We start from the raw sequence: 13,878 nt of genomic DNA, 5'->3' as shown, positions 1-13,878 counted from the left end.
GTGAACCTTTAACATCCTCCACATTTAATTCACTACATTTTAACTTCCTACCATATTGGAGAGAAAAGCAGCAGCATGTTGATCTGCCAGTCGTGGGTCTTTCATGCCGAAAACCATACATAATCATATTTTTTGCATAATGATGCATTTAACAGTTAACGACCAAAGAGATGTTTATAAAAGTTCACAGATGAAATATAACTCAGATAACATTAAATAATTTTTTTTTTTTTTTTAACAGGTGCTAGATGCACATGACAACCATAAACAGAAGCAGACAAAACCACAGTTCATTTGCTGTAAAATATTATGAATATATTTGACGTCGTGTAAATGGCTAAGTCTTTGGAGCTTCTGATTTTGGTGACTAATTTTTTGTTTTTTAAAAATAATGAATTATAAAAAATTATATGAATTTGAAAATAACAATGAAAAACAAACAAGCAAAAAATGAAGCCAAATGAAGTGAGATTCAGGATCTGAAGAAACTACACATCTGTTTACCTTACAAAAAAGCAAAATTAGTTTATCGATGGGATAAAATCTGGGAGAGGAAGAACAAGGTCATTTCTCCACCAAACACTCAGACCACAATGTTCTTGGACAAATTGTTTTTATCTGGAAATGTTCAATGTTGTGGTCTGATCACAGACTTCTTTGACCAAGATATATATATATATATATATAGATAGATAGATAGATAGATAGATAGATATAGATAGATAGATATAAATAGATATAAACTTTTTCAACGGTGAAAGTGATCTTTTGTTCTTTAATTCAAAACACACACACACACACACACACACACACACACACACACACAAACCTAACCTTTCATTAAATAAAAGCAATTTTTCAGAAAATGGGTTCTTTAATTAAACACACACACACACACACACACACAGAGAGAAATCTCATTAAATAAAAACAATTGAAATAATGTGTCTTTTTTTCCCAAATACATGTTTGCCACAATTTCACAACATGCTAAAAACATAATTTAATTCATAAATGATAAAATGCATTAGAATACATACAGAGTCTTTGTTGTTTCACACTGAGTTCAGAGTTTCAACATTTAATTTTACTTTATTTTTAACATCTGAGGTGTTATTGCCACAAAAAACTATTAAATAAATATTAAATAAACACTGCTACTAAGTATCATTTAATTAACTGCGATTTCCATATAAGACTTGAAGCCTGTAGGGCCTCATGTCTTACTTTATCTGCACAGCAACACTTTTAGCTCCATATTTATATTTATGTATTTGACACTTAAAAAAAAAATCATGTGTAGGTGAGAGTGGAAGCAGATGGATAAGTTGAAACTCGAGTAAACAGTATAGTGAGAGAAACCGCAGGGATGGTGTGAATGAAAAGCTGGCAGGTGAGAATGTGAATCTGTGGATAAGTGTGTGTCTGCTGATTATGATGTTCTGATAGCAGCTGCTGATTCAGTCCTCTTCTTAAGGTCGAGAATAAAGGGGTTTGTAGATGGACAGGACGGCTATAGCAGCGCTGGGCCGAAGCCAGACTGATAATGGAGCGATTGGCTGAAAACTGAGCTCAGGGCGATTCTGACAGCAGGCGATACAGTTCACAATATTTATCATCCTTTTGACCATATCCAGTATCACTGTATTTATGTATCTGCCCTCAAATGGCCTAAAAGTGTGCTTTCTTCAGTCAGAGGGAAATTAATCACTGACATTTAAATGCAGTAACGTCATTTTAGCATTAACAGAGATACTATTTTAGGTTTTATTAATAGTCTGAATTTGTTTTTAATTTTATATTTTCTGTTTTCATTTTAAGTGGCTAAAGTGTTAGTAATTTTGTTGTTTGTGCTTTTTTATAGTTTTGTTTTTTATTTATTTATTTATTTTTGTATTCCTTTTTAATGAAGTTAAGTTTAAATTAAACTAAACTACAATTAGACGTCGCTTTGGATTTTTTTTTTCTTTTTGCATTAGTTGGCATTTTTATATTTTCAATTTTAACTTTAGTTAGTTTTAGTAATTTTGTTGTGTGTTTTCTGCATATTTATAAGTATGTCTACATAGTTTTTATAACTTTTATTCCAATTGTAGTTTTAGTTATTTTATTACTTTCAGTTAAACTAAATTAAATGAGAATGGATTTGATATTTTCATTATTTATTATTTTTGTTTTGTTTTTATTTTATTTCCTTTTTATAAAATATTTGTATATTTTATATAAAATATCCACATATTTTGTATTTATTTTATTTATTAATTTTAAATCAGAGGGAAATCATTATTGTAGTATTTATGTTTTAGTATGTATTTATTTATTTTTATATTTTTCATTTTAAATTGTTAAAGTTTTAGCAATTTTGTGGGGGTTTTTAATCGTTTTGTTTATGTTTTATTTGTTTTCGTGAAGTTAAGTTAAACTAAACTAAACTAAACTACAATGAGAAATGTTGCCTTGGATATTTCATTAGATTTTATTTTTATACTTCTCGTTTTAATTGAACAGTTTTAGTAATTTTGTTGTATGTTTTTTTTATATTTATATGTTTAAATATGTCTATATAGTTTGTAATAACTTTGATTCCAGTTTTTTTTTTTTTTTTTTTTGGGGGGTTAAATAACAGTTTTTTTTTTTTTGTTTGTTTGTTTGTTTGTTTGTTTTTGTAAAGTTAATTTTGTGTGTTTTTGTCCTTTTCATTATTTATTTATTTATTTTTTTTTTTTTTTTTTTTCTATTTATTATATTTTTTTAACATTTTTTTTTAGAAATATTTTTATATTTTACATAAAATGTGTTTATATAATTTGGATTTATTTCAGTCAGAGGAAAATCAATTTTCACTTTTTTTCCTTTTTTAAATATATTTTTATATTTTATATAAAATATGTCTATTTTTTTTTTTTTTTTTTTTTTTTTTTTTTTTAGTACTTTAAGTTAAACAAAATGAAAAATGTTGCTGAAATAAAATATGTTTTAAAATATTTTCTGGCATTTTATGTTTATCTCAAGCAACAAAAATTTTTTTTTATGGCTTTAGTTAACTATAATATCCCTGATATGCACTAAAAATTGCCTATTGGGCACAAACATCCATTTTAGATGGCAATGACTGACGATGAGATGAGTATTGTGTGTTTTGTTCCAGATGAATTTGAGGGATTTCGCAGCTGAATCAGGTGAATCATTGAGTTTGAATCACTCAGTCATGAAGTAACCAGAGGCTGAAGCCAAGAAGCCAAGAAAGATCCTGATTTATCTGAGATTACGGGCAGATTCGTGAAGCTAAGATGGACGTCTGTGACTCCTGGGTTTATGTATTTGGAGGCAAAAGCTGCATGAGCTCAGCTGGATGGAGAAACACTGGATTAATGAGAACATATTTTATGCAAACTTTCTAAATGTACTCATGTTTTCTATTAAAAAATAAAATAAAATCACAAGCGTGTACTTTTAAAAAAGTCATCATTGTTTCTCAAACTATTGCATGCAAAAAACAACAGCAGCTCTTCAATCTTCATCTTCAGATTCTACATCTCAAGGTTTGGCTGGTTAGTGTGACCTGGTTAGGCCCTGCTGGTGAGTTTCGTAACTACACCATTTTGATTCCACAAAGCATCTTTTTAATTCTGTTTCACAATTAAGCTTTTCTAGTGACAAGCTGCTTACTGAGTGATTTCTGAGTGATTCTTCTAGATCTGATTCATAAAAAAAAAAACAAAAAAAACAAACAATTACTTACGTAATTTACTAGCAATTTCTGAGTAAAAATAGTTTCAAGTAAATTCTACACCAAATGTTTTGTGTGTATTCTAGTTTTTTAGTGATAATTTTTTTTTAGATATTTTATACATTCTACCAACAGAAACTGACAATCATTAATTTAAACCCATAGGGCACAAAAAAAGAAAATATTGTAAATATTTTTTATTTAATTAATTCATTCATTCATTCATTCATTCATTTATTTTTAAAAAATATGCAAACAATGGCCAAAATAATTAAGTAAAATAAACATTTTTATATATTTTGCAGTATATTTTAGCAAATGTATAAATATTTATTTGCCAATTTTTTGAATATTTTTAAATATTTAGAAAACAGTCAAAAGTTTTTGAACAGTAAGATGTTTAATGTTTTTTTTTTTTTTAAAGAATTTTCTACTGTTCACCAAGCCTGCATTTATTTGATCCAAAATACAGCAAAAGCAGTAATATTGTAAAATATTTTTACAACTTAAAATAACTGCTTTCTATTTATATATCTGTTAAACTGTAATTTATTTCAGTGATCAAAGCTGAATTTTCAGCATCATTACTCCAGACTTTAGTGTCACGTGATCCTTCAGAAATCATTATAATATGCTGATTTGCTGCTCAACAAACATTTATTATTATTAGTAGTAGTAGTAGTAGTATTTAAACCAGTCAAGTACATTTTTCAGGATTTGATGAATAGAAGATCCAAAGATCAGCATTTATCTGAAATAAAAACACCTGTAACATTATAAACTATACCAAAGATAAATTAATACTTTTATTTATCAAGAATGCTTTAAATTGATCAAAAGTGATGATAAAGACATTTATAATGTTACAAAAGATTTCTATTTCAGATAAATGCTGTTCTTCTGAACTTTATATTTAAAAAAAAAAAAAAAAAAAAAAAAAAAATTATACTTAGCTGTTTTCAACAACAACAATATAATAATAATAATAATAATAATAATAATAATAATAATAATAAATGTTTCTTGTGCAGCAAATCAGCATATTAGAATGATTTCTGAAGGATCATGTGACACTGAAGACTGGAGTAATGATGCTGAAAATTCAGCTGCGCATCACAGAAATAAATTACAGTTTAACACATATTCACATAGAAAACAGCTGCTTTATATTAGAATAGTATTTTACAATATAACTGCTTTTGCTGTACTTTGGATTAAATAAATGCAGGCTTGGTGAGCAGAAGAGACTTCTTTAAAAAAAGTTTTTTAAAAAAACATTAAAAATCTTACTGTTCAAAAACTTTTGACTGGTAATGTATTCATTCATTTATTGTTTTTAATTTAATTTAATTTAATTTAATTTAATTTAATTTAATTTAATTTAATTTAATTTAATTTAATTTAATTTTTTGGCCACATGAGACAGTAAAGAGTTACATGAATATATAAATAAAAATAATATCATGTTTGTCATGACAATGCTGTGTAAAACAACATTTCTGCCTGTAGATATTCACAAAATTAATTACCAGAAAACATTTACAGTAATTTAAATTTCCAAAATTAATTAATAAGGGTTTTCAGATTCAAACACAAACAAATTAAGTTATTTTTCCCATATTTCCAATACTTTTATCAAATTATTTTATTACTCAATTTCTTTTATATTTTATATTAATTTAGAATGGCAGGGTCATCAACAAATGTAATGTCACCATATACAATTTAATTTGATTTCATTTCATTTAATTTGATTTCATTTCATTATTTCATTTCATTTATAATGTCAGGGTTATATTTAATTTTATAATATCAGGGTTATCAGCATGTGTCATTTTACACCATATAGTAATTTTACATTATTATATATTTTTTTTGCATCATAAATTTATTTAATTTAAGAAAATGTAATTTAATTTAAGAAAATTTAATTTAAGAAACTCTAACTTTAGAATATCAAGGTCAACAGAATAAATTAATTTTACACCATATTATTTTATTATTCTATTTATTTTACATTTTATTTTATTATGTCAGGTCATCATCATATTTAATTTTACACCATATAGTAATTTTATATAATTATTTTTATTGAATTTTTAAAAAGAATGTTTTTTTTATTTTATAAATAATTAATACATTTTTATTTTATTTTATAATTTGTATTTTATTTTAGAATGTCAGGGTCATCAGCATGTCATTTTACACCATATAGCAATTTTATATTATAATTTTGTTTATTGCATCATGAATTTAATTGAATAGTTTAATTAAAATTAATTTTATTTAACTTAATTTAATTTAATTTAATTTTTTTCATTCCAGTGGCCAATTCCATGTTTATTTTATTTAATCTCAAATAAGAAGATTATGGGTAATTGGCATAAAACATGAGTGTTTAACAATATTCCAAGTAGAAACGACATGTATCTGTAATCCTGTAATTCGTCACTGCAGTTATAAAGTTCAGCCAAGTGCGTTCGATTTCCTCACATTTCTTCAGAGTGTCGTAAGTATTTGATTATTAATGTGAGAGATGTTTCTTATAAAAGCCTCATGGAAGCAATTACTGTATGACAACAAAAGAAATCACCTTGTTTTGTTGGGCTGTTGTCACGGGGTGAAGGCATTTCTCACAGCTCGTCATCGACTCGTTTGGCCATTTTGATTCGAACAAGCTGCCATTCGCTCATGAACTGACCTCAAAACACAGAAAAAAAAAAAACATTATTTTGAGATTATAAGCAGAACTAAACTAATGCAATCAATCCTGCTTTATTTTTAAGTCATTTAACCCTTTGATACGCATTTCTAAGACACATTCCTGTCACACAAACATGTTTATAAGTGTGAACAATGATTATTGCACTAAAAAACAGTCGTGATTTCATGCTGGATTTTCAGTTCAGAGTCTCGTTCCGTCTCATTATCAGGAGACCTGACATTTGATCTGCGTCGTGACCTTGTTCTGCTCCGAGGTCGACCGAAACGCCGCAGAAATCACTGCTCTGATCTAAATGTGCATCAGAGTTTCCATTAATAACAGAGAAAGTCTCCACTGACCGGCCCATCTGACCCCAAAACTCATTTAGAGCTTCATTTCAATTGCTTTATGAGCCGCTGAATCAATCAGTAAATGACACGAGAGTCACTCGAATGCATCAGAGAGACTCGGATTCACTCAACATCAACTCATTAAAGAGAAAACAGAGCAGATGAAAGTCAGCGTTTCACTTGGTTTATTAACGGATATTAGTCAGGGTCGACAGCGTGATTCATTTTACAACACATACTAATTTATTTTAGATTTTAGGACGATAGGTCATCAACATTATAACAATATTCAATTTCACCATAAACTATTTTATTTTAGTATGTCAGCATCATCAGCATATTTAATTTTACACCATATACTAATTTTATTTTATTTTATATTAGCATATTTATTTTACAGCATATATTAAATTCAATTTATATACTCTTTACTATTTTATATTAATTTTAGAGTATCAGAGTCAACAGTATATTTATTTTTACACCATATTATTTTATTATTCTATTTATTTTATATGCATTTTATATTAGATTGTCAGGGTCATCAACATATTCTTACTTTATTTTATTTTAGAATGTCAGGGTTGGCAGCATATTTAATTGGACACTATACTAATTTTACACCATATTTTTTTTTTTTTTTTATTTTATCAGGGTCAACAGCATATTTATTTTACAGCATATAACAATTTTATTTTAATTAAATTAAATTAAATTAAATTAAATTAAATTAAAATTAATTAAATTGAATGATTTAATTTAAGAATGTCAGGGTCAACAGCATATTTAATGTTACACCATATTTTATTATCCTATTTCTTTTATATTTTATTGTATTTTAGAATAGCAGAGTCATCAACATATTTAATTACACCATATTTTATTTATTTTTATTTTTTATTTATTTATTTTTATTTCATTTCATTTCATTTTATTTTCAGAATGTTGGGGTCATCAGCATATTTAATTTTACACCATATACTGATTTTTTATTATTATATTTAATTGGATTTTTTAAAAAGAATGTCAGGACTGACAGCATATTTAATTTGAAACTATATACTAATTTTATTTTATTATTTTATTTTATTTCATTTTAGAATGTCGGAGTCATCAGCATATTTAATTTTACACCATATGCTAATTTTATTTCATGTTATATTCAAGTTTAACAGCATATTTAATTTTACAATATATTTTATTATTTTATTTATTTTATGCTTTATTTTATATGATAATGGCAGGGTCATCAACATATTTAATTACACCATATTTTATTTTATTTTATTATTTATGCCAGGGTCATCAGCATATTTAATTTTACACCATATTCTAATTTTATATTATTTGTTTATTGCATTAAAAAAAAAAATGTCAGGGTTGACAGCACATTTAATTTGACACTATATACTAATTTTATTTTATTTTAGAACATCAATCATCAGCATATTTAATTTTACACCATATACTAATTTTAATATGATCAGGGTCAAAAGCATATTTATTTTGAAGCATAAAGTAATTTAACTTAATTTATATTAAATTTAAAAATGTATAATTTAGAATGCCAAGGCCAACAGCATATTTCATTTTAGACCATATTATTTTATTTTATTATTTTATTTTTATTATGGACTATATTATCAGCATATTCAGCAGTTTTATTTTATTTTATTTTATTTTATTTTATTTTAAAATGTCATTGTCATCAGCATATGTAATTTTACATCATTTACTAACTTTTTTAAATTATTTTCTGGTGTTTCTTGTTTATTGAACTTAAACTATTATCTAAAGCAAGAAACTGAATTTCTTAATTTATGAAATTTTGTACTTTTTACTTTTTATTGTATAATTTCAATGTAAAATAGACTCCACGACTGCTCATTTGTTGCTCTGTCAGTCTCGTCCAGTTCTGTTTGATGACCTATCATCAGTCACATGACCTCTGATCCCCTATCAGTCACATGACCTCAGCGCTGAACGCTGCAGGTGTGTCTCATACGTTTCTGTCTCTCAGTTGAGAAATCTCAAGGTTTCCTCATTCATTCAGTCAGACAGCACACGTCGCCTCAGCTGTTGTTAGTGCATCCAGATGTGCAGCTTGTCAGCCCATCATTTCTTCTCGTTTATCCCAAACAAATGACTTGCACATGGGCCGAAAGTCTCGGTCCCAGCAGCTCAAAACACTTGACGCTGTGCACTTCAGTGTGAAGCAAAGCTCACGTCAGATTGATTTATGGCCATTCCTCTGTGATGAGCACAAAGCAAAGCCTTCATTGTTCAGTGTCAGCAGACGTCAGATGATCGCTCACTAACCACACAAACCTTTACAGAGACAAATGCAAACGGCACCGGCAGGAACACGAGCTCACATTCACACCGGCTGCTGGATCTGCGCTCGAGAGCCGTAGGAAGGAGGCGCTCATGCTTTGGCTACAAGCGTTCGTCCATCCATCTTGTTTAATTGTTATTTCTGTGCTGCTAATGTAAAAAGTGTTGCTACCAGACGGATTTATCAGTCAAACAGAGATGAGAAAAATCACATCTAGAACTAGACTCCTATAGAAGCTTGTTTTTGCTACAGAGAGAGAGAGAGAGAAAAAAAAAAAAAAAACACTCACAAAATCTCAAAATCTCACAAAAAACACCACCAATAATTACTAAAATTCTCCTTAAAATTAAAAAGAAAATTATAAAACTAGTTCACATACTGTTTATTAAAACTTACATTAAAATCATGAAAGCTATATATAGAAATAATAAAACGACAACAAAATTACTAAAACCTAGTTCAAAATAAAAACTAATTTTAACAACTAAAACTTATATTTAAAAAAAAAAAAATCATTAAAGGTATATATAAAAATAATAAAAATGACAAAAAAAACAACACAATTACTAAAACCTAAAATAAAGAAAATAATGGAAACATAAACTAATTTAAACAGTTGATTACAATGTAAACAAAAAGCATGAAAGCTTTATAAAGAAATAATAAAAATAGCAAAAATTAGCACACTTACCAAAACTTTACCTAAAATTTAAATTTAAATTATAAAAAAAAAAACTTCAAACTATTAATAAAAAAAACAAAAAACAAACCAAAAAAAATAATAAGAATATATTATATTATATTATATTATATTATATTATATTATATTATAGGTTTTATTTTTATAATTTTAAGTAGACTTTATATTAGTCATTTTTTTGTGTTTTTGCCTTTTTATATTTATATATAGTACACACACACACACACACACACATATATATATATATATATATATATGTGTGTGTGTGTGTGTGTGTGTATATAGGTATGTATGTATGTATGTATGTATGTATATATATATATATATATATATATATATATATATATATATATATATATATAGCAAAAAAACAACCAAATTAAGTCTAGCTAAAACGAAAAATGAAAAACAAAAAAAAAAAAAAAAAAAAAAAAAACTGTAATGATAGTAATGATAACTATAATAATAAAAATGTAATAAAAATGTAAAAATGTCATATACATTTTAAAATGCAAAAAAACAACAACAACAAAAATACTACAAAACATAATTACTTTAACTTTAACCAAAATTACTGTTACCAAAATTCTAAAAATAAAAACTAATTCAAACTAAATTAAAACTTAAATTAAAAATCACAAAAGCTATATGTGTGTGTGTGTGTGTGTGTGTGTATATATATATATATAGCTATATGTATACATATATAAAAATAATAAAAAAACACAACTAAATCACTAAAACTTTACCTAAAATGAAAATGAAAATTATTAAAAAATAAAACCCTAACCCTAACTATTAAAAAAAATGACAGTTTAAAAAAAATAATAATAACCATATATCTTAAAAAAAAAAAAAAAAAAAAAAAAAAAAAAAACTAATTAAAACTAAATTAATTAACGAGTTAAAATCATGAAATCTATATATAGATATAATAAAACTTTCAAAGATATCACAGCAAAATTACTAAAACCTTACCTAAAATAATACAAATAATAAAAATAAAGATAATTTATAAATTACATCAACAACAAAAAAATCATGAAAGCTTTATACAGGAATAATAATTTAAAAAAAAATGCACAAAAAACACAAAATAACTACAACTTAACCTAAAATTATAATGAAAATTATAAAAAATAAAAATGTTAGAATTAAAATAAATAAATGAATAAATAAATAAATAAAAATAGAAATAGAAATTCTGAATTCTGAATAGAAATTAAGAATAAAGAAAGATAAAATAAAACAAAATAAAAACAAAAGTAGACTCCTATGGAAGCCTGTTTCGGCCAAGGGATAAAAAAATAAATGTCTTGGAATGCAAGATGACTCATGAATATTTAGTCTATATTTGTGAAGTGATTTAAAGTTTATTCGGCCGTATTGAACAGATGAGCTCAGCGCTAACAGACGTGGATTAAACAGTGCTTTCATTTCATGCCGTCTTTAACTCAGAACTGACCCGCGCTGCTGAATGAAAGTCTTGAGCTGATTTGATCCTCAATCAATACACTTCCTCCATATAAACACCAAAGCCAAGCACTGAACTCTCGTATAATAATACGTTTCCCATGAGGCCTTGTGGTTGGCAGATCGCTCCACGGGACCTGTTAGGGGTTTTGTGAAGTTCTTGTGAAGTTGAGCGCTTCTTACAGATGCTAAAACCATTCGAGCGTCCGCAGGTGCTGTAAATGTCAAAGTGTGACGTGTGATCGGGTTCAGTAAAACATCAGCTCACATAAACGTGAGCGTCTCGCAGGAGTTTACAGTCACTGATCTTCATCTGAGTGAACACTCTCCTAAGGTCGATCTTTAATCGCTCCTGATCAGGACATTTAATCAGTAATTAGAGAGTATAAAGTCAAATATCTGTCTCACGAGTGCTCATATTGGTGATTTGAACAAACCCAAAGTGATTCTGCAATGGAGAAAAACTCCAGATTTTTATGGGTTATTACAATTAACTACAACCTAAAAAAGAACAAATTGAAATAAAAATAATAAAAACTAAAATAAATAAAATAAAACAAAAAAGAAATAATATTAATAATAATAATAATAATAATAATAATACAACTTTGCTCACATCTAAAAACAAAAAACATTATAACAATAAAAACTAATCAAACCATTTATAAAAACTGAAAGAAAAATTCATAAGAACTATAAATAAAAACTAAATTAATAATAATTAAAAAAAAAAACACACACACGCAACCTAAAACTAAAATTGAAATTATAAAAATAAAAACCTGACAAAATATTAAATATATATACATATAAAAAATAGGAATATATATTAAAAAAGACAAAAAATAAATAAATAAATAAATAAATAAATAAAAATAAATATATAAAAAATAAAAATGGCAAACACACAACAAAATAACTAAAACGTTGCTTACATTTAAAATTATAAAATAGAATCTTATCAAACTATTTTCAAACTAAAAACTGAAATTCATAAGAACATATATAAAACAATAAATGACGAAAATTAATAAATAATTAAAAAATAACTAATAAAAATAATTCCACAACCTAAAATTAAAATGGAAATTCTAAAAAAAAAAAAAAAAAAAACCCTGACAAAATGTGAATAAAAATTGAAAAAAAAAAAAATTAGGAATATAAATAAAAAAACAAACAAACAAACAAACAAATAAATAAATATAAATAAAATACAAACTCATTCAAACTACTAAAAAAAAATAAAGAGAAAATATAATAAAGAAAAATAACAACAACAACAACAACAATAATATATAAATTCATAAGAACTATGCATATTATATATATACATATATATATATATATATACACACACACACACACATACATACACGCATAACAACAACAAAACATACAATAAATAACTAATAAAAAAACGACAACAAAAAAAAAAAAATTACAAAATATTAATAAAATAATAATAATAATAATAATAAAAGTGAAAAAATAATAATCAAAACTGAAATATAAAATTAGGAATATATATTAAAGAGTCAACAAAATATCAGCTTTACCTATAATAAATAAATAAATAAGTAAGTAAATAAATAAATAAATAAATAAATACAAACTCATTCTATTTACTACAAAACCTTAAAAAATTATATATAAAATATAGAAATACCATTAAAAAAATTATACATATGTGTGTATGTGTGTGTGTTAATAAGACAATGTATAAGTAGTAAAATAATGGATTTACTTGTAAAGATGATTAAATTGTGTTGACTGTAGTCCACGGTCAGCAGCAGCAGGATCTGTGGAGCGAAAAGAGAAAGAAACAGATTGTTATAAAATCATAAAGCTGCACATAAATGAAGAAAATAACAACGTGTTAAGAAAACGGCCAAATCTCTAAATGTTCACAAAAACAACTTCATTTTTACGAGCACTTCCGAGTCTGGTTCCAGGAAAACTTTTTATGAGATTTTCTCCCCTTGTCCGTTTTCCTCCAGAAACTCATTTAATATTTCATAAAGCGTATTGATATCACCAGCGGTTCAGCAGGAATTGGCAGCGGCGGCAAACGCATTTGTCTCTTAAAGCTGGAGCAGATCATCTGGGAATGTGGGATCCGTTCCACGGCGTTCCCGGCGGCTCTTTACGGCCTCGGCGGGAAACATAAAAACGTGCCGGCGGACGGAGAGACGCTTTACTGCACAAACTCCATCAGCGACATTGTGATTAACGCTCCGACCACCTTAACCAACCGCCTTCTGTCCAGATAAGACAATAATCGATCACCTGGAGCACAAATCTGTAAAAAAAAGACAGAAAAACTGAGCAAAGTTGGACAGAGTTGATGTGAATGAGTTCACTGTGGATTTGTTTTGAATGATGATGTTAAATACGCTCTAAAGTTCACATAGTGGACATTTGACTGCATCTCACACTCATAATTAAACTAATGAATCCTGTTTATGGAAATACAGGCTTCATTTTTCATTCTTTGACTTGCAAACCACATGTGATTACATGCAGTCATTCGCTTGACTTTTGAACTCAAGTGTTTCATAATGTGAAGCTGTTTTTACAATGACTTCA

The sequence above is a fragment of the Labeo rohita genome, chromosome 9 (genome assembly GCF_022985175.1).
Source record: "Labeo rohita strain BAU-BD-2019 chromosome 9, IGBB_LRoh.1.0, whole genome shotgun sequence".
Classification (NCBI taxonomy): Eukaryota; Metazoa; Chordata; class Actinopteri; order Cypriniformes; family Cyprinidae; genus Labeo; species Labeo rohita.
This window is presented reverse-complemented; position numbering follows the sequence as displayed.